The sequence below is a fragment of the Tympanuchus pallidicinctus genome, unplaced genomic scaffold (genome assembly GCF_026119805.1).
Source record: "Tympanuchus pallidicinctus isolate F22 unplaced genomic scaffold, pur_lepc_1.0 scaffold24, whole genome shotgun sequence".
NCBI lineage: Eukaryota > Metazoa > Chordata > Aves > Galliformes > Phasianidae > Tympanuchus > Tympanuchus pallidicinctus.
The window spans coordinates 7,481,914-7,503,815 of NW_026294741.1; the positions used below are offsets into that span (position 1 = coordinate 7,481,914).

Below are 21,902 nucleotides of genomic sequence, written 5' to 3' on the forward strand. Positions count from 1 at the left end.
ATAATTGTTGAAGACTGTAGAAAGGCCATTAGACATGACCTGTAGTGCTCAATGATCACAGAAGTGCCATTGTGTAACTGGATGAAGACCTGGATTAAAATCGTTTGATTTTCATGCGTCTCATAGGTGGTGGCAGAGACACTGATGGAGCAGCTGCTGAAAATAACAGCTCATGGGACTGAAGGATATTATTAAGCCATAATCCACCTACAAGTCAGCTGGTTAGAAATGCAAGGTGCAGGGACTTGAGTAGAATCCAAGCTTTGTCAATATGGCCCTTAGAGGAATCTGCTCATAAAACAAGTTACTTTCTCAACCTGCATCATACTGAGATTCTATGACACTGTGAATCCAAGAACAGTTTTCTTATTTGTTGTCGAGGTTACTCTAGTAAGTGTCTGTGTTTGTGCAGAATATCCTAGTCTGGATTAAATCCTATGACATGGCTTTGAAGAAGACCTGGAAGGTAGTTAACTACTGTAACTGGTTTATTTGAATTTCTGCCAGCAATCAGAGCATATGTTCTCCTTGCGTTTTTCATTGGTAGCTACTGAAAAGTTTATTTTCTTTTAGTTAACTTTAAATCTAGTTACTTATGGGCCATATTGTGGAAAGCTTATAAAACTCTGGGTTATAATGATGTGGGGGAAGTGTTAGGTCAGGGCTTGAACTGGTGATTGAGCACCTGGTGAAGGGCTGTGACTGCCCAGGGAGCACAGGCAAATTGTTTGCAGCTGTGCTCCCTACCAGACCAGAAGGGCTGGACCCAGGGTAGAGCTCCTATAAGGGCAGCCACTGAAGGGAGAGCATCCCTTGGACTGAGGGTGCTTCTAGAGAGGGGATGCTGTGTGGCCGGAGAACCTCTTCACCAGTTGGGTGAGTTTGGCTTTTTCTTTCTGTGTGTGACTGTTGTGTCACACACTACTTGTGAATTCTCTATCTGGTATTGCCAAGAACCTGTCAAAAGCAATTTTGCTTCTTCATATAACAGAACAGATGACCCTTTTTGTTAAGGCAGGGGAAGTGGTTGTAAGGTATTTATGGAACGTGGGTATTTTGTATCTTGAGGACTTTATCTTGCTTTGGGGATACCAAGCAGATGCTTGCTAATTTTTCTCCTAGGACAGCAGTTTCTCTCTTTCTGGGCCATGCCAGATTCTGCTAGATGCATCTTGGGAATCCTTCCATGTTATCTCTGCTTTTTCATGCTTTTGTGAGAATCATTGAGAATGGATCTGGTTCATATCTAATGTGAATCCACTGCTTTTACTGGATGCTGGAGCTAGAAAATCTTTCTGCTTGACTATGTAGAACCTGTGACTGGATACCAGGATTCAAAGTTGGCTGGTTGCAGTTCAAAGATTAAACTGGTCTTCTATCATCTTCTTTAAGCAGAAAGAAAAGAAGAAGTTAATACTTCCCTGCCATGTTGACATAATTTTTTTTTAATGTCACAGTTGTTCAAACTTTGCTGTAACTTTCTGTGTTTAGATAGTGCATGCTGAAGTGTAGTGCTGTGGTCACTCTAAAACTTGTTTAGTTCCCCTTGTCTCAAGGAAAGGTATCTGTTATTGACTTCACAGATTTCACTGTCACTTCCAGTATTGCAAATAGCTGTTCAAAGGCACTGCAGAGAGGTTATTCAAGTTATTCCTGCCTGTAGTGGCTCCAGGTGGTTGCTAAGCTTGCCAGCCAAGTTTGTAGTGCGTATGCCCTCATCTGCTGTGGAGGAGGACCAGGTGTCAGTGTTGCTTTGCAGCCTGCAGGCTTCATTTCAGTGCCAGTCACAGGAAGGTGATATGCCTGTTGGAGCCTGGCAAGGATAGATCAGATGCCCTCAAGTGTCTCTGTTTTTCATCCTTAAAAGATTTGGGGTTTTCTGTGCGATTGCTTGTCTGCCTGGGGGGTTAACTCTACCGTGGGATGGAAATGAGTGTTGGCATCCATGTTGTTCAAGGCTATGAAGTGATCTGAACAGCTGTATTAATACATTGGACTCGGTTGTCTCACTGGATCTGTGTGTCATAGGTAGAAATGCATGGTTGAAAGGGTCCAGCTAATATGTGACCTAGATGATGAGGGAAACACTTCAGCAGGAATGCTGCAGTCATTGAGCAACTGGTGAGATGCAGCTCTGTTTCCCTCACTGTAACTTAGTCTGGGGGCTTTTCTGTAGAGTTTGGTGTCTCAATAACACTCCAGCATGGCTTTTCCAATTAGGAGATCCGTTCTGGCCTATTGGACAACTGTTTTGGCAAGTATTGTACCTCAACTGGATGTCTGCAATTTATTTTCCTTGTAGTTGTGCTTGCTTGGCTGTTAAGTACCTAAATGCAGATACTGAGCTGCTTAAACAGTAGCTTTGTGACACCTTGCGTTCAGTGTGCTTCCTATTTGTATATAGGTACAACAGGGTTGGTCAGCACTTGTCTTCATCTCTGAAGTGTGGATGTAAACACCCATGCAAAGGAAAAAAAATCATTGCTTACAACATTACATCCTAGGCAAAATAAGGTAGGAAACAAATCTGGAAAATACCAAAGGAGACCATCTCCCATCTGTTTTTCTCTTCTGCCACTAGGTATTGTTGTTTTGAATTGCATGTAGGGTTTTATATCCTAGATATAATTAAACAGACTGCTTCCCTGTAAGATACTTACTGCAGTTTGTCACCCCGTGCAGCACTGCAGTGATTTCTGTACCTCAGTTATACAGGCACCTGCTGAGTTGTTGGAGCACAAACAGCCTGCCAGGTGGCTGCCCAGTGTCTGATTACAAAAGAGTAGCATGGGTTTTGTCATATGTGTATGAAAACATAAATCAGGCAGGAGATGATGAAGAAATGTTCTTTGCCTGAGTTGGACACAGAAATAGGAAGAAGCATTAGTGACTAGGCTGGAACTTTCCCACAAACGTTTCTGCATGTGTCCTCCTTGGGATGTATGGCACATCCTTCTGTTGAGCTTCTTGCAACAGTAGTGGAATAAGACCTGTCCCTCGTGACCTGAAATGGACAGACATGAATTACTGTATCTCCCATGTCTCTTCAGCTAGTGCTGCTAAGGATTGGTTCAAGTAGAAATTTCATTTTTTCACTGCTGCAGATGTAGAAGGAGGTGGTTTTTTGTTTTTTTTTTTTTTTTTTTTTTTTTTTTTTGCCAAAAGTTTGTTGCTAAGAAGAGAGGAAATAGCTGGTAAGTGTTCTGATGCATGTTCTTCAAAAGGCCACTTCCTCCTACATATGTAAGAGGAATAACAGCATGGTATGCTAAAACCTCATGTATGTGTTGCAATTCAGAGGGGTGAAATCAAGTGTAAGTGAGCAAGCACTGTCCTGGTCAAAGAGTCCAAGTGGAGGAGAAGTATGGTACATGGTCTTGAGCTGCACTTCTGCCTGCCAGAGGTGCTCTGGGAGACTCTGAGCAAGCACTGCTGGAGGGTTCTCTTGCAGCTTCCTGGCTCTTGTTTTGTTGTTCAGGTAGTAAATATTCAGAGCATGTTCTGTCTTGAGATACACAGAGCAACTAGCGCGTAGGGTCTTGCTCTCTGGGCACTGTGGCAACATGAATAATAATCCTTAGCCAAGGAAGCAAGGCTTTTTCCCATTGCAGCATAACAGCACTTTAAATTCCTGCACTGTCCTTGGTTAGATGGATGCTGACACAGCAACATGAGGGGATGCTGTGGACGTTTTTACGTATGCTGTAAGTTTGTGACTGTACTTCCACAGCCATGTAAATCAGAAATAACTGCTGAAAACAGTGTTTTAGGTACTGCCATATAACTGTGGGAGGGAAGAATGGCTTTATTTTGAAAAATGAGAGCAGCAGCTTGCTTAATGTTTCTTTCCTTGCATTAAAGAAAACAGAATGTGTTGATGATGTTTCCTAATGGGCTTTAAAGGCTCAGCCCTTAAAATAAGCAGGTTCATGAATAAAAGAATTGTTCCTGGCAAGGAAGAACTGCAAAAAATATATTCTTAATTTATAGCACTGAAAAAGAAATACTCATGTAATAAATGAGTTAGTTTTGCTATTCGATTATGCAGCTAACATTACAGCTATTACAATCTTAAAGTTGCTTCCAGTTTCTATCCTGTTTCCTTCCTGCATTATATAAAACTGTAAAGTAGTTTCTGGTTTAAAATGGATGTGTAGTGGAGAAGGAAAACTTCCCTTTGCTGTATATCATTGCATAATACAGTTGCTGACCAAAATGTCAGCCACCAGCACACTGACCTATCATCCTGGTTGTCTGTTCTTATGAGATGATGTGGGTGATGACAGTGAGAGAAGGCTGTTTTTTGTTGACTGATGCCCTTGCAACTTGTTTCAAACACATTTTTACGGTGTTCTGTTATAAAATCAGAGCATTACTTCGTGGTGTTTCCCCAATCTAGTGACTCATTTCTTCTGTATGTTTAAAGGACTTCTATTTGTCACCTCTTGATATGGGCAAGCAAAGTGTTGTTGAGGATGTTTCTGAGTTCAGAATGCTCTGCTGTGGACCTGGAGCAGTCAGCATCAGCTCCTGGATGCCCAGGGGAGTGAGCAATGGAGTCTGCACTGATTGTGAAAATCAGATGAATGGGGGATTTGGATCAGCAGATTTCATGGTGGTTATATAAAGCTGTGGCAGAGGAGGCAAGACACCTAGCTGGGCATTCCCTGGGCTTGTTTTAAAATTCTCAGATTGGGTGCTTTTTGTCAATGTTTTAAGGAAGCATTATTTAGTAGGAGGAGCTGATTACTCCCCCAGTATTTACTATTTTGTAGTTCTAGATGCATGTGAAGAGATTATATTTATCTCCATTTATCAGCTGTGGAAATAATCAGGGAAGGGGAAGCTGCTGGCCTCCCTGAGGTGTTACAGCATGTTCAAAGGCAGAATTAAGACAGTCTGTGTTCCCAGGTAGTGCTTTATCCATAAGGCAGCTCATAATTCATCAGGCTGAACATAAGTGATGCCTAATATTGTTGTCCAAGGTTCAGTGTATTCTTACTACAGAGTAAATAACATTCTCTCCCTTGAGAGCACTGACTGAAGGTGCTGGAAACTAAAGCAATTTAAGATCAACTTTTTTTTCTTCTCCCAGGAAATAATGTGGTGCAGGTCTTTCAGAGCATGCTAGTTCTGTGAAATAAAATAGAATTGAAGTTGGCACTTAAGACGTTAGGCTTTGGTCTTTTAGGTCTGTGGAAAATCACAGGAGAGGCAGTCCCCAAAATCTCCATGGTGCTGCTGCTGAGTTCAGGTATATAAGCCTAAAAGTGCAATTCTCAAAGTCAGCACTGCTGTGCTGTGAGCATTTACTTTCATCCAGGAATTGCCACAAGGCCCTAGAGCTCTGCCAACATTTGGTGCTGTGTGAGAGCTGCCTCCTGGCCCTGTTTCGTGAGTCCTCTGCTAAGCTGCTTGCAGCCTTTGTGTCTCCAAGGGATGCATGTTATGGGATATGTCTTAAGCATGTTAATGCATGCTTCATCAGTGTGAAATCAGCTCAAAACCATGGTGGGGACAGAAGTGAGGAATGGAAAGACAGCCATGTCGTTTTGTGTGAGGCTCTGCATTTAGGCTGGTTTCCTTCATATGGAAAACTCAAAATTCATTTCCTCTACCCACCTACATCTTCATTCAAATCTGCAGCATCTTTTGCCCAGGGCTGATAGCAACTGTAGGGCTCAGAGTGGTGACTGGTGGGAAGTGTGGGATTGAATCTCCCTCAAGCAAAGGAGGAAACCTGCCTGGATGCCTACCTGTGCGACCTGGAGCAGGGAACCTGCTTTGGCAGGGGGTTGGACTCAATCTGTGAAGATCCCTTCCAACCCCTACAATTCTGTGATTCTGTGAAACTGAAATTAGACATCCTGTATCCTGGCCATGTGCTCTGATCAGCAGGGCTTTGGTTAAGAGGGCATACAGCATCCCAGCTCAGCCTTATTTCAGAGGAAAGAATGGCAGAGAAACTGCCAGGGAATGTTGTATTACAAGATTTTGCAGATATCCTGAAGATGTCATGAATGTACAGCTCTGAGGTTGTGGAATGGAAAGCTTATGGTTTTATGTTAGGTTTTTAATCTTTCCTACGGTAATATAGAGGTCTTGCAGAAATGGCTGGGATTTAAAATGTGACTTCTGGGTTACCTCAAAGTAGGGAGGAAAAAAAAAAAAAAGGCAGACAGCACCTCATTTCCTCTCCAGAAAGATCTTCCATGATGAGTTCTTCTGTCATTGTGACATTGAAAGTGGCTCTTGCCCATAGGGTGCCTTTGTGTCTGAGTTTGTAGCTCTTAATTTGCTTAAGGAGCACTGAAATCAGAATAGTTTCCTATGATTTTTGCAGAGGGATTTTTGTGCATAGCTGCTTCCCTCCACTGAAGAAAATACTAAGGTAGTGTGAGGAGGTGAGTGGAGAGGGCATTGCTTATATTGGCCGTGCCTAAGGTAAATATTCCTGGGGACAATCAACGAGTAGAAAGCCTGTGCTTTAATTGACAGGCTCAGACATGAAAAGAGAAACCTGTTTGATGCATTTCTCATTACTGGGCAAACAGAAGGTCAAGCTAATTAGTTCTCTTGATAACTTGCTTGCTCCGCTGTGGGAAAACTTGAATGTGTCTGAACAAAACTGGTTTGCAGTGCGAAGGAGAATTATCTTCCAAGATCATTAAAGAAACATTAAGGAAATCACAAATGTAATGCACCTGAGCAGATTACAAGGCTCTGTTAAACCAGCGCATATTTAGAATTAGTTCTAAGTTCTTCCTTCATTTAATGCACCCTCATGTCTTTAATGAGGACTCTTGTGAATTTTAGCAAAGGGGGAGATGGGAAGTCTCCCAGGATAGCACTGCTTTTGCACAAATAATTCAGGCAATTGTTCTCTGGCCAGGTTTAATGGCTGATACTGCTTGTGCTTTGTCTGCTTTGATCCCAATAAGCTTGCGCTCTCTATTGAACCTGCTCCTGCCTCTTAGATTTGTCAGTGTTTGTCTCATTCCAGAAGGATGCTGTCCTTTTCCTCAGTAGGGGAAAGCAGTCAAATTAATGTATTGCTGCGTTCTACTTCAGTGAAGTGTTTGGAATAACTTCATGACTTGAATTTCCATGGAAATACTGAAGTGTTCTCTGCTCCATCAGTGAAAAGTATGTTTAATGTTTATGGTAATCTAGTAGGACATCTTTTCTGATTAAACAGCTCTGTAACCTCTCTAGCACTCTGCTTCCTTTGTTCCATGCTACAAATTCAGAGTGAAAAGCTGTGCCTGCAGACTTGCCCGTCATCACAGCAGTTCTATGCTGCATCCCTACATCCTGGCTGTCTACTGCTGCACCTGGATTCAACAGTGCCTGCTTCATTGAAGGCTGAGCCTGGATGTGCCCTGGAGTTTTCTTTTAGCTGGTAGAGCTTTCTCCATACTTTGTTATTGGTGCACATCAATGGGAATCGAGCAGCAGCAGAATCCCAGAGCACTGTGCAAATGAAGTTTAAAAACCTGCATACCCTGAAATACCAATCAGTGCAGAGGGGAACCAGGGAGATGTTTTTATCTACTTATGGGCAGAGTAGTCCAGAAGAAATGAAGTAATTTACTGTAGCTCCCTTGGGGTGGAATGAGTCTGGGGGGGAAGAAGTTGGAATCCAGATATCCTGAAATGCAGGCTGATGCCCAGCAGCAGAGCTGCTTTGCACATTGATGCATCTGTCCAGAAAGCAGAGAGCATTTCTGCACTGTGGGTTTAGCTTCTTTGTACAGTGGAAGAATGAGCCTCTGGGAAAGGACTCAAATGCTTTCTGAGAGCAGTTCTGAGATATCTGGTCTTTTAAAATAAGTTCCTTTTCTGTGTAAAGCTGTTCTGTGGTTCAAATCAAAGGCATGTACAGATTCTGAAACGAAAGGTAATGTGCAGGTCAGCCCAATTTAAAAGTGGGAGTTGCTTTAATGTATATTTTCCATTGGCTTTGTCAAGCAGAGAGGGCCTGTGTTTTTGCAGGTTAGAGCAAAACTCAGTATAGATACAGGGGTTAAGATTTCTTTCTTGGTAGATTCTAAATGGAAATATGGTGGGAACATGTTTTAATTTTAAGCTTAAGTGTTTATATGGACTAAATGTTAATTCTTCTATGTCAGGATCATCCCTGTTTACAGTAAAATCTGATTCTGTATAACTTCCCCTTTGAAAAACAGGGAGAGAAGTTTTGTTTGTTGGTATTTATGTACTTCATCTTCTTACCCCTTTCCTCTGTGGTGTATTCCCTGCTGGCTCCTTCTGCTTTGCCTTGACATCTAGGCTTTGATCATGCATAAACACCACCTGATGGTGTCATTGGGACCCCTGCATACACGAGTGTCCTCACAGTAGTGCCCTGCCAGCAGCAGTGACATTCCAGCCCTAAGTCTGACATTGATACCTGTTCCAAACAGGTGTTTAAGATGATATACATGGGGTTTTAAATGGCTTTCTGTTTCTACTTCATGTCTAAAAGCATCCCACTGCTATCTTAGTTCTTGACTGTGAAATAATTTGTGTATCACTTTGCATACACAACTTACACATGAATGAGAATTATGTATGCATAAGGAAAAAAAAAACATATCAGAACTCTGTGACCATAACATTTTTCATGTTTAGTGCCTGCGTTTGTCAGTTGCTAACTGACTCTTAGAGTTCTTTGATATGTAGTTTAGTTACTTTTTATTTCAGATGAAGTTGAACTAATTTCCCAAACCTTTTTTCTTTCCTTGAGACTTCACTGTTTGTTTTATTGTTGTTCTATAGGTAAATAGAAACCAGAGTTTCCATGTGCCATCAACACATGTCGAGTCAAAAGATCTTTCTGCTCTGAAATATACAGTCCATTCCCTTTGTGCTGCAGCTCTACATAAGAGACATGAAACTAATCTGGATGCAGTTCAAATAACGATGTCACTTTTTGTTAGTTTACTGTGTGGCTTGTAATAATTAGGAGCCATGTGTAGTGACACTCTTTATTTTCCCACATCTTGATGTGCGTTAATGGATGGCAGCTGCTGTTTGTATGACTGCAGTAATCACAAATTCTTTTGATTCTGGCCTTGGTGTAGTTGAAATTGTGTTGCTGGTCATAGTGCTTGTGTTCCTCACTGAGTGCGTGATTGAAAGCTATCTGTGTGCATAAGGGAACTTTACTTGAACTATGTAACTATAAATTAAATTGTATTAAAACTGAAGCCCTCATGGAAACCTGCTATTGTAACTTCAGAAGTTGGATGTTATAGTGCATATTGAGAAAGCTGTTGACTAATATGAACAGAATGAGTTTTATTGAGTCTTATTGAGTAAATAGTAAGGCCTGGTAGACTGATGCTGATTTGTGTCACTATGACTCTAGCTATTGCTAGGCCAGCAATGATTTTGCTATTTGAAACCTTTGTTCTGGCCTCTGCAAGCATTTTAAGAGGTGGGACAGCTTGGTTTTGTGTAGGATTTAGAAAGAGAAACTCTGCAGCTGCAAAATAAAACTTTGAGCATTCACAGTAAATGATGGCTGGTTACTGTAGGGCTGGAGGCGGGCCAGAGGGGAGGTCATAGCAGTACACCTATTATGTCTTCCATGGCCTTCTTATTTTGTACAGGACTGAGTTGTCTTTGCTAAGGCGAACAGTGACACTAAAATCCAGGAAGGCACTATGTTAGATGGAGGAGGACTCATTCGTTTGCCTTCTAAGTACTGCTCCAGTAGTGCCTGAGAGCTTCATCTTGTAGAAGGTATTTTGTAGGTCTTCTGGAAGGTCCAGCTTTTACAGCATCTCTCTTATGCTGCTGGCAGACTTTGCAGCAGGAGCACTTATAACTTCTCCCATCTGCTCTGTGGTTAAGAGTCCCTGTGAGTAGAAGCTGAACAGGCAGCACTTGCAAGCATCCCCCTATCCAGTCTGCCTCTCATTCCAAGGAATGAGCCCAGCAGATAAGTTTCCCCAAATCAGCGTTCAGATATCAAGATGTTCTGGGTTGGTGGTGTGTAGATTTACTGTCAGTTGAATGTTGTCTTTCTCCCATAAAGTTCAGTTGTAAGATTTGACTTTATCTGTTTTGAAGATGAGGTGAAGTGAAGAGGGCAGGCATAAGGGTGACAGTAGCTTCCAGCATCTTTCTTGCAACTGCAGCAAGAATGTGAGAGAAGGGAAAAGGTGCATGCAGGCTGTCTTTGTTCATTTGGTGATAATTCATTCTTTGGTGGGTATCACAAAGAGGAAAGCTGGTGGAGTTACTTCCCATTCTAGAAGGATGCACTTCAGGTGAAATGTACTTTTCTCTGCCATAGAGTGAACTGAAATTGACAGTCAGCACATTCCCTTCTAGCAAGGATTAACATCATAAAATTTCATTGAAGTGGAGCAAGTCCCCTCTCCTTCTCTCTCTTTGCTCACTTCAAAGCCAGTGACGTTTTTGATGCTAGTGTTTGTAGGACTGCAATTCCCAAATGCTGAAGTGGTAGGGTTTGGTCTTACTTCAGAGCTTTCTTCACATTTCTGAAAAACAAAACAAAAAACCCTAAAATTTATGTGATCATGTAAACCCATGGGTACAGAGCACACGAATAAGATGAGCATCGTGATCAAATCACAAGTCTGGCTGCAATGTGTTTGTAAGTCATTCCTGGATGGATTGTTCTGTAACACTAGAAAGTACTTTGAAGTCTTTTGAAGTAGGCTAGTTTTAAATGAATGCTTTCAGCAATGACCTGCTTCCTATTTAAATTTACTTTCTTTACGAGGACACTCTCCTTCAGCAACAGGCTGTAGCATTTTTGGTAGGTGTGGAATGGGGACTCTGTGTGGCTGCTTCTGGGTCCCTTGAATGTTGGGTGCTGCTGGAAATACAGAGGCTGCCTTGCAGCACTGAGCTCAAACTGGATCATGCTGAGCTTGGACTATCAGTCTTAGCAGGCAGCCCTTTGCTAAAGCTTGAAGCACGCAGTTTGCAATTGGAAGCCTCTGGCACTTATTATGTATCAGTTTAGAGAGACTCTGAGTGTATGTGAAGGTCTGTGCAAGAACAGTGGGATGTGAGCCTGAGTGAGTGAGCTCAAGTAAAGGACACTGAGATGGCAGCTTATGTGGAGCAGAGCTCAAAATACAAAGTGTGACACACGTCCAGGAGAAGAGGGAACTGAAGCCGTTAAGTTGCAATTGCTTGACTCCCTTTGCCTCTGAACCACAGAAACTGTATGCACATTTTAATAACGTTGTGGTATGAGTAAGGACATCATTGTGCACAATTCTTTTGCTGACTCTAGTAATAAAGCATTCTGCCCTTTATTTATAGGACTGCCTCAAGGATCTGACAGGAGGAATTGAGTATGCTGCCAAGATATTAAATGAAATTCCCCAGAAAGACATTCAGTGCACTAAAAGAGCCTCAAAGGCAGAAAGGGAAGGAAATGGGCAAGGTAAGTCATACATAATGATCTCAGTTGGCGTCCATTGATCTCACCCGGCATCCTTTGAGAGTGGAATATCCATAAAAGTCTTTTAAAAGTCACTTGGATATTCTGGGTAGTGTTTGTGCTCAGAGATGCACATTGTGCAGCAGTAAGGCTGACTGTGACAAGCTGTTTTTTTTTGACCCAAATAATTAAAAAATACAAATGAAATTGTTGCCGCAGTCCCTCGCTGTCAGTCTGAAGAGCCAACAAAGCCTGTTTTCTCTTGGATGTCTCCAGCTCTCTCCATTCTTCTGAGTTTTCCCCGAAGGGGAATCGTCAGCATGGGAATGTACCAGGAGAGAAGAAAGGTCTGTTGAGCTTGTGCAGTGTTGCACATGGGTCAGTGGTTGGTACTGGGATGAGTATAGGAATAGGGCAAGTGTGTAGAGACTTCAGAATCATTGCTTTCAAACCATCTGTGGCTCAGAGCCTTCCTTAAAGTCTCCCTGGTTCAGTATGGAATATGTGGGCCACCATTCCATTTCATGCTCCTATGATTTCAGACTCCTTCCCACTTTCCCTTTTCATTGTGTCCTTTCCTCCTGAGGAATCCTTGTCTGCTTAAATCACTTCTCATGCAGAAGCTACTCTGTTCATTTATCTGAGTTTCCTGCTCACAAATCTTTTGCAGTAAAAGGGAAATGGTTCTTCTGGGGCAGGCCTGTTGTGAAACTAGTTCTGTAACATCTCTGGGCTGTAGGTGTAGTGCTTGAGGCAGGGAAACCCCTGTTCTAGAGGAAGTCCTGGGAAAGGTACAAACAAGTGACAGTGCAAAGGTATTGAAGTCTGTACAGCTCAACTAAATATCTTCTTTTAGAAGATTTTATTTTGGTTAAAGGAACTGCTTGTGGTCTGAAGAAACACTGCTCTAGTAAGTCCTGTTACAGCTGGGAGCATGGGGGTTCTTGGTTTTCTGTCTTCTGTGCTGTAGGGAGTGTGTTTCAGAGTTCAGTTAGGGGCTCTTGCACTTTAACAGTGAAACAGCTACTTTGAGGAGATTGGATGGGAAGCACAAATCTTTTACTAAAGACGAGTAAGGAGTATGTGCTTGCTTCCAAAGCACTTAATAGTTTAGGTCAGTGTTTAGCAGCAGACCAAGTGTCTTCCATACCAACGCTATGGTTGTAGATTGTATTTTGACTCCTTCCTTTTCATTCTTCATAAGACTACTCAGGCTCTGTCTTGCTTTCTAAAACACAGCTCTACTGCATTATTATCATTATTACAATGAGGTTCACTAAGTGTTTGGAGCTGTACAACCCATATGAGATGTGTTGAGGCTACAATGTTTGGAACTTCACAGACTGTAGATCGTAAACTTGCTCCTGCTGCTCTGATTTGGGTAATTGGTGAAGAGTATAAAGACTTTTCTTAAATAGACCATATAACTCTATTCACCAATATGACAAAGATAAGGTAAGTTATGTATTCTCATTAAATTCACAGGCATTAGCTGCTTGAGTCATCTGTATTTTCACTGTTGTGTTTATCTGAACGTTATGCAGTACAGTAACAGACACAGCTTTCTTATTTGAATAGTATTTGTGATGCTCTGTACAGCTTTAGTGATTGATAGTGCTTTTGAAAAACTGGTCTGTCTGGCCTTTTCAGATCAGTTCACAGTCAGCAACTCAGAAGGAGTTATTCCTCCACTCAATGGCTGAAGGTTGCTAATAGTCTGTTCTCCCTTCAGTGCTGTGTGTTTTATTCTTTTAGGTAAATATCATGAATCTTTCCCCTAGTATAAAAGTAGTGATGCCATTTCCCACAATCATAGAATCACCAAGGTTGGGAAAGACCTCCAAGGTCATCTACTCCAGCCATCCAATGCTGCCTACTAACTGTGTCCCTCAGTACCACATGTAAGCATTTCTTAAATGCCTCCAGGAATGGTGATGCAACCACATCCCCAGGCAGCCCATTGCAGTGCCTGACCACTCTCAGAAGAATTTTTTTTCCTAATCTCCAACCTGAACCTTTCCTGCTGCATTCCCACTCATCCTATTGGACTAGACTCTTATTTAAGACTGTGGACAAAGCTCTGTAGAGTTCTTAGAGCCCAAAGCTGATAACAGACTTGATATCAAGTTGTTTTTATCACTGAAGTGCAGTCACTTCTAAGCAGGGAATACAGCAGGTCTTCTTTACCAAAAATGAAACTGGATAACGTGCTTAGGGGCTTTTTCTTCTTAAGACTGCACCAATTCTGATTGCTTTGGAAAAGCAGCCAACTATGGCTTGGTTGGACTCTGGCCGAAACACCTGTGTGACACTAATTTACAAAGTCTCTCCAAGTTTTGATGACCTAAAGATGTCAGTGCTTTTTTAAAAAATGAACCTGGGCAAGTACTTCACGCTGTTCCCTGATGTTTTTAATGGAGTTGTTATTGATTACAGAGGGAGTACTGGCTTTTCTAGCACTGGACTTTTTCCCCTAAACAGCTGCATCTAAATTTTAGCAGATGTTTCTCTATTTTGGGCTTTTTGAAACCTCTAAAGCTATTTTCCATCAAAGCACATTAGGACCAAATGGTGAATTTCTGAAAGTCAAAAAAAAACTTTGTTTTTATAATAGAAGTGCTTTCTAATAACAGAAGAGGCGATATTAAAGCTTTTATTGTTGTCTTCTGGATCAAATTGCTACAAATTATTCCATATTTAGTCCAGCAAAGCACTTGTGATTGCTTTGTATTGAATATGAGCTGTAGTGAAGTAAAGCAGCAGTTGAATAGGGTGATGAATTTAAAAAAGAGCATCTTCTACAGCTGGGGATCTGTCTTTGATGTGCCATTCATTATTTCCATGCTATGCCACGTGCTGGTGGTAAGTGTGGTTTCTTTGTAGTCCTTGTGTATGTGTAGTATCTCAGCTTTCTCCTGATGTTAAGATGATAGGAACCATTGCTTTCAGTGAGTACAACTATTGGAAGCTGGAGTTGAGAAACAACTTTTATTCTGATGGGAAAACACACAACTGAGCACTTGTACCAGTTCACAAAGATAAGAAGTTTCTATTTGATATTTCCTGAGCTGTGTGGAAACATCCAGCACGCTTATGTTTTCAGTTGAGTATCAATGCAACAACAAAAATGACTTCTGTCAGTTATTTGAACAGAGAAAACTGGAAAACATTTTTTTCCTTAAGGCTGCAAAATCTGCGTTGGAGAAGGGGTTAGGTGTATATCCTCCTAGCAACTAGATTCTTAGCAACTGCCAGGCTTTCTGTGAGACACTTGGGCATAACTTTGAATGTGAGAGGTCTCCATTGCCACCTTGTTCTTTTGATCTTCTGCAGCACTTTGTTTTCCCTTGTAACATTTAAATAACTTGGTTCACTTTGTAGATGTAGTCCCCATTTCAGCTGCCACACAGAAGCAAGGAGAAGAGATCAAGCTCTTGGGCTGCTCTTCCTATGTATAGTCTTTTTCTAAAGCTTTTGCTAGATTATCCTAGATTCCTAATGAAAATGTAATCTTTCAAGCTATATTTAAGATGACTATTGAACTAGAGATATGCTGCCTTGTACCTGGGTTCTAAAGACCATCTGGCCTTCCCCAGCATGAATGTCTGTCAAGATATTGCTTTCTTGATGATGTGAAGCTTATGTTATGGGAAGCCACTAGTCTTAGTAGCAATGAGAGTACAAAAAAAGCTGGAAAAGACTTTTAAGATTGTGTCTGACCATCCCCTCAACGTTACAAATCTACCTCTAAACTGTGTCCCTAAGTGCCACATCCAATGTCTCTTGAATATCTCCAGAGGTGGAGATTCCACCACCTCCATAGGCAGCCTGACCACCCTTTCTGTAAAGGAATTCTTCCTGATTTCCAGTTTAAGCCTCCCCTGGTGCAACTTGAGGCCATGCTGTGTATCCTATCATGAGATTTCAGGCACTGCAGCCAACAATCTAGGGCTGTGCTTTCCTGGAACTCAGTTTTGATCTATACTGTTGTACATGTTGAAATGGAACAAAAGTCACCATAGAATTAACCTGTGGCCAGTTCTAATGCCTCCTCCTGTGCCTATGTGTTTCAGACACAGTTTTACTGGAGAAGCTGAGGATAAATTTGCCAGTCAAGAGTATCTTCTATTACAGTGTGCTTGTCCAATATTTCCAGGTGCCAGCAGCATCCAAGCAGGCTCAGTGCACGTGCAGCTGTGAGATGGTTCTCGACCATCACCCATTCATACAACGGCAGCAAGTTTTGCTCCTGTCAAAAGATTCTGTTCAGGATTTCCCCACCCCTGCTTCATTTGGATCAGGTCTGAGACACTGGGCCAACTACAGATAGATGAAGTGAAAAGACTTATACACGGGAACTGAGGTAAAAAGCCCTGTTGAGGGGTGCAGACTATTTGACAGTGCTTGGTGCTGGGGAAATATGCTTATGTGCAAGCTTAGAGTCTGTTCACAGAATACTGTGTACCTATCCTTTGGAATATAAGAATAAACTCATTTTTCTCTAACAGACAGGGATTGAAAGTCAGGAGAATGATTCTTCTCATGGAACAAGAATGCTTAACATTTTTGTTCCATATTAAATTTCAATTTTTAAAATGTGAAATGCTAGATAGAAAGAGTCTGTGGGGATTATGGGGATTTGGCATTTGTTCAACTGGATTAAAAGCCTTTATTGTTTTAATTCATCTATGCCTTCACAACTTGTGTAGCCTGAGAACAGAAGCCCTAAAACTGTGTTAGGAGATCACTGCAATAGCTGTCATCTTTGATTCATGATTAGAAGATGTTTCAGCCCTTTACGTGCTGGCCTGTCCTTTTATGTGGGTGAGGCTGAATGCAGTGTAATAACTTTTTGTCATGAATGTTCAATATCTTCTGGTATTTTGACTTGTAAAGAAATCTGTCCAGATACATGGGAATGAGATCCTCTGCTTTAGGAGAGTTAAAACCATGCTCTACCCAGAGCAGATTCCTGTCCACGAAGGAGGAAGCCTGGAATACAGAAATGAGGAATTTAAACAAGGGGGGCTGTATATGAAGCAGTAGGGTGTGAGTCTGTGGGACCATGGCCTGATTTCATTGAGAACTTCTTATGGTGATGCTGACTTGGATCCCTGGAACAACTGGCTGTGGGAGCCTGTAGATGTGCAAACTCTGGGCCGTGTTCCTGCCAGCTTCCTGAGTATTCACACAGGAGAGAATATTTTCCCAGCAGGGAGCTCCTTAAAGTGAGAAAGGCTTAATGATTTATTCTGCTCAGTGTGATTCAAGGGTGTAGGAGTCCTAATGATAAATGAGGCTCTCCTTTGAGGGAGCTGCTGTCACTTAGCTGTAGAATATATTATGTTGACATATAGCAAACGTGGAAAAAATTGGTTTGGAAACTGGTTTGGTTAAAATAAGAGACTAAGCTGGTGTGGAACTGGGGAGAAGCCATGGAGGAAGCACAGATTCTGTTGAAGATGCTCAATGACTTGTACTTGGATATGTTTTTCTACTTCATCCATATAAATAATATTCAAACTTCAAAAGGTGATGTGTGCAGTAAGTTGTTTTTGTGTGAGGCAGGTCTCCAAATTCATTTCCATCTGATGTGAGGTGTTAATTCAGAATTCTCAGCGACTTCTTGATCTCGATTTTGGGAACAGAGCCAGTTAGATATATTTAAAGTGGAGGTAATGTCAGGAAGGTTATTCACGCAGCTAGGAAACCACAGCAGTGACAGAATAAAGACCATCTATCTTCCAAAATCCTATAAGCTTAGAGCAAAATAAGGAAAAAATTGTGCTGACTTCCTTGAATTGTTTTACCTGAGAGAATAAGACAATTGAAACTTGTTCCTAGCTTGAATGTTCCATTGATTTAGGTGAGGTGTGTTTTGGATCATAAGCTAGAACACGACATTTATTTTGTTAATTTTAACACTGGCTGTTTTTAGCATTTTGTTTCACCAAGAAAGCAGTGCAAACAACTCTGCCAGCCAACTTTCCTTCCTTTCCCAGCTCACCTTGCAGCGTTTTGTTACTGTTTTTTCCACCCCACATCCCCACAGTTTGTGCTATCAAGTAAATAATCACTTCCTTCTTGCCATACTTTAATTTGGAAATGAGTGACTGCTACACAAACAAGAAAAAGTTCTAATTTTATGGCAGAGTTGCCTGTCTGTCAGAATAGGAGTGAAGGACTTGTTCATTTCTGTTCTGAATAACATTTGGATTCGGACATTTGATGGATTGGAGAAGTGGGTTTTGAAGTGAGTTGAACAGAGGAAAATGAATATCTTTAATTTCAGGGATGCTGCTGGATACATACATATCTATTGTCTTGCTTATAGCAGCCCTGAAGCTAGGAGTTAAAGGTTCAAGACACAAATTACATGGCTTGCTTTAGCCCAGAAGATAGCTTTAGTAGTCATCTATAAATGAATAACGTGCATCTTTTGGTAATATCAGGATGTAGTTAGAGTGGTTATGCTTTGACTCTACCTTTAATCCTAATGGTCACCTTAATTTCTCTTCAGAAAACTGAATTCTCCTCGTATAATGGATCCTTGAGTGTTTTTTCAGTGCTGCTATTTTTATATGCGAAATCAGTTTGGGGCCACATTTTTGGTAGAAAACTTAGGAAATTGTTCTATGGCATTTCTGACTATCAGTAAGCATCAGCAGTAGTCAATTAATGTTGCCTCTGAGCCACTATTTCCTAAAATATAGTTGGTTTTTTTTTTTTTTCAGATGCACACATTTGTTTCAACGAAGTTATTTGTAATTATAGCCACTAAAATTCTACTTTCTTGTGCAGATACTGGGCCAAGCTTGACATCATTTGAAACTCCCAGGAACTTGGATTGATTGGATATATTTAAGCAAAGTTTTCATGTTCTCTACGGGAAAGAATGAGGTGTCTGCCTGAAAATGTAGTCCTTGGAGACACTTCTTAGAAGGAATGCTCTCTGTCTGTGTTATATGTTAATCTTTATTATTACTAGGCTTCTACTCTTCATAACAAAAGGAGAAAAGAACTGTAAAATCCAAGTCATGGCAGTAAGATATGAACAGAATACAACGTAGGAGCTCAGTAATGGAGATTTCATCTGGTTTGCTCTGCTAATGGTAGATGGAAGATTTGTGGTTTTGTTGTACTTCATATTGTCACTTATATCCAGGAAGGTGCACGTCATTATTTCTAAGATGTGTAAGAACAAAGGTGTTAAAGGTATGGGGGACCAAAATCTGATAGCTGAGTGAGAAGGTGTTGGTACCATGAGTTTATTTTGCCTATGGGTAGAATCTTCCACAAGGGAGCTGCAGGACACTGATCTTGTGCTTGCAAAGGAGTGCATCAGCTAAGATATTCCAACAAGCCTTATCTCATGTCTCTGCTGTAATTATCCATCTTGGAGGCTTGGTGTGCTAAGGCATGATGAGTACAGATGTTCTCTGCTGCATGATGGAAAAACAAGCACTTTGCAAACCAAACAAACATGCTGGTTACAGTAATCCTCGTTCCCCATGGCGGTTTGCAAATCATGCAAACATAAACAATTCTATAGAATTTTGAGCAAGTGTAATCTGCTTCCATTCAAAGAGAGCCGGATTGTTGCTTCTTGCAGCTTTAGCTTATGAAATCTGTAATGTAATTATAGTGTAGAGATAGCAAGAATGGAGGGAATTTGGCTTAATGTGCAGCGAGTTCTCAGATGGGAGATAAATACAGATATTTCAGGAAACTATGCACAAATTGAGCAACTCATCCACTGAGTGAGAATTACATCTTGGCTTGGAGGTTGTTTTGGCCTCTTCCTGAGCAGGCAACACTGCAAGAGAATTTACTCCTCCTCATGACTTTCTTGACAGAGATTGATCCAAGTCAGGTCTGTTCATCCCATCAAAGAACTGGGAGCAGAGCTGAAAGGACAGGAATTCCCACAGTGTGCATCCTTAACATAGGGCTCAAGGGCCCAATTTTGGGTCCACTGTTGGCTGTGGATTAGATGAGCATCCCTGAGGTGAGCCCCCTGTTAATAGACCTGGTTAGCTATAGAAAGTGGAGCACTTCCAGAGAATTCCCTTCCTGTCTGCTCTCTGTGCTAGTCAGAAGTGGTGGAGAGATCTACCATGGTACCTTGTGGGACCTCTGCTAAAGGAGAGCTTATCTGTTTGATGAGGGAACACATGCATCCCTTTCTGTCTCTAGCAAGAGGTTGTTTGGAGAGCCTTAACCTGGCTGCACGAAGGGGAGGCTCTAGGTGACACTATGGGTATGTGAGGGTGTTAAAGTTGGCTAATGTGAGTTAGTGCACTTGGCCTGCTGCCCAAAAGTACAAACAATTGTGGGAAGACTTCAAATGGTTTTTAATGGCTACAGCTACAAGAGCTGTGAAGAATGCCTTTATGCATGCATCTTTCACAAATAAATTATGAGAGGAAGTGTCTTTCCATTGAAACAGAGTGGTGTAGTTCATAATGCTCTATGTAGCAGAGAACTGAAACGCAGCCATAAATAATGGCAACTGCTGCACAGAACAAACAAGAAATTTGCCTTTTGCATATGCTTTGCTAATCTGCTTAATAATGCAAATGTATGATGGGATTTAACGTGAAATCCTTATTTAAGTGCCAGCCTCTCTTGTCAGAGCAAGATGGGATCAGCTGTTGGTAATTAGCACTGTTTTGGGGGGTAAAACTTCCTAGAGTCTTGTGGAGTTCAGTGAGTTTAGGCTAGCTGGTGTTTCTGGCTTTGTGGGCTCAAATAATTTCTATCTGGTGGGCAGATGAGGAGGTGCTTACGTGACTTGGCAAATGTAGGTGAGTGTGTTTGGGAATGGTGGCACTACCTGACCTGAGAATTGGGCAGGAGTTCAGAATGGGAAGAGTGGAAGGGAGGTCTGGAGGGAGAGGAACAAAGACAATGTAAGAAAGAGCAGAGAACATGGATCTCTTTTGGGGTCTGAAATAGTAAGCATGAGGTGTTTTGTTGTGGGTTTTTTTTTCCTTCAAATGGACTTTATCCAAATAGAACTCCTAACTCAGGGCTGGAAAGCATTTGTTTTGTACTCAGTGCTCAGATGTGTTTCAAAATTGGCACCTTTATGTGCCTCAGAACTGGAGAAAATCACTTGTGTTTACAAAAGTCTCTTCTCTGCCAAAAAAGGTCAGTTGTGTTTATGTGCACTGGCTGGATCTCACCTCCTCCTCGGAACCCCATGTGTGTGTGCTGGAACTCCATCAACGCTGTTTTTTAATGTTGTGTGATTGATCTGCCCTGTGCTGTTGCTGTTAGCCTTGGGGCTAATTTTTAATACATGCTCTGCCCGTGCCAGCAGTGTGGAGCCCATCAGATGGCTCTGAGGTGAGGCAGGAGGGCAGCAAATACAGCTCTGTGCCTTGTTGATGCAGCTAGAGCACTGGTGTGGAACTTGGCGCAAGGGCAAGCCTTCCCGCTACCCCTCTTAAAGCCTGCTCTTCTCCTGGCTGATCTCTTAAACATGAGCACAAAGCAACTCGCGAGGCCCTTCCCCATCCCATAGGAACTCCTCCACTCTGCTGCTGGGTGGAATTGGCTCCTGCTACTGGGAGAGTCCTGGGAGCGCATGCAGCTTCTCACCATGTGCCTGGCCAAGAGGCTCCTTAGAGACATGAGGTAGGCTGATGTCCTCAGTCTTGCTGGCAGATGTTCATTGCTTTGTATCAGGATAAGGGAGCAGGTAAAGCCTCTGATGGGCTCAAAAGTTAAGACCTTGGAGAACAAATGCTAGGTCTTAGCTTGTACAAAAATGAAGCTACTGTGGAGTGAGTCATGTTCACATCTCCATTAATCACACTCCAGCAGTAAAACATCACGATGGAGGCAAGCTTTAAATTGAAGAGATAAGAAAACAGAAAACAATGCAAGTTGTAACAAATTAATCTCAACTGTGTGTAAATTGAATGTGTTAAACCTCTTTCTATATGGGTGCTGTGTCAGAGCTGGAGTGGCTGTAATTTTCTTTACATTTTTAATAGCATTGAGGCATTTTCATTTTTCAAATGAGAGGGTTCACTCCAGGGTTTATAGCATTTTCTGCAGAGAAACTCATATGCATGTTTTCAGCTGCTATGCTTCCAGGCTATTGATGAGTGGGTTATTTTGTAGTTCTTCATCTCCTGGTACTTTTGTTTTGTTTTAAAGCTTTGTTAATGATCTCAGTGAGGACTCTGGGTGGACTTACATCCTCCTGAGTGGCTATTTCTGCCTCCACTGAGATAGTGAAGGAGTGGTGGTAAGAAGAGGGGTGCTGGCTTTGCATTTAAAACCACCTATTCTTGGCATCTCTGCACTAGTAAAACTGGCACACCACCTAGCAAGCAGGCAGTATGCCATCCTGACAGATGGCTGTGCAAACAAGCAGCCAAGAGGCTATACATGAGCATCAAATGTATTTGTGGAGGGCAGCACACCCAGCCAGAATCCTCCAAGAGGTTCAGCAGCT

The 21,902-nt window shown here is 41.8% G+C and overlaps 1 long non-coding RNA gene across 1 annotated transcript in view; it reads left to right on the top strand.

Annotated features, from left to right (window-relative positions):
• The first annotated feature begins 756 nt into the window (after positions 1 to 756).
• The window catches only part of LOC128083368 (uncharacterized), a 32,442-nt gene continuing 11,296 nt past the window's right edge, over positions 757 to 21,902 (top strand). Inside the window, exons 1-2 of the long non-coding RNA XR_008208044.1 lie at positions 757 to 876; positions 11,311 to 11,434. This is a non-coding gene — a long non-coding RNA (uncharacterized LOC128083368). The remainder of the gene's footprint in view (positions 877 to 11,310; positions 11,435 to 21,902) is intronic.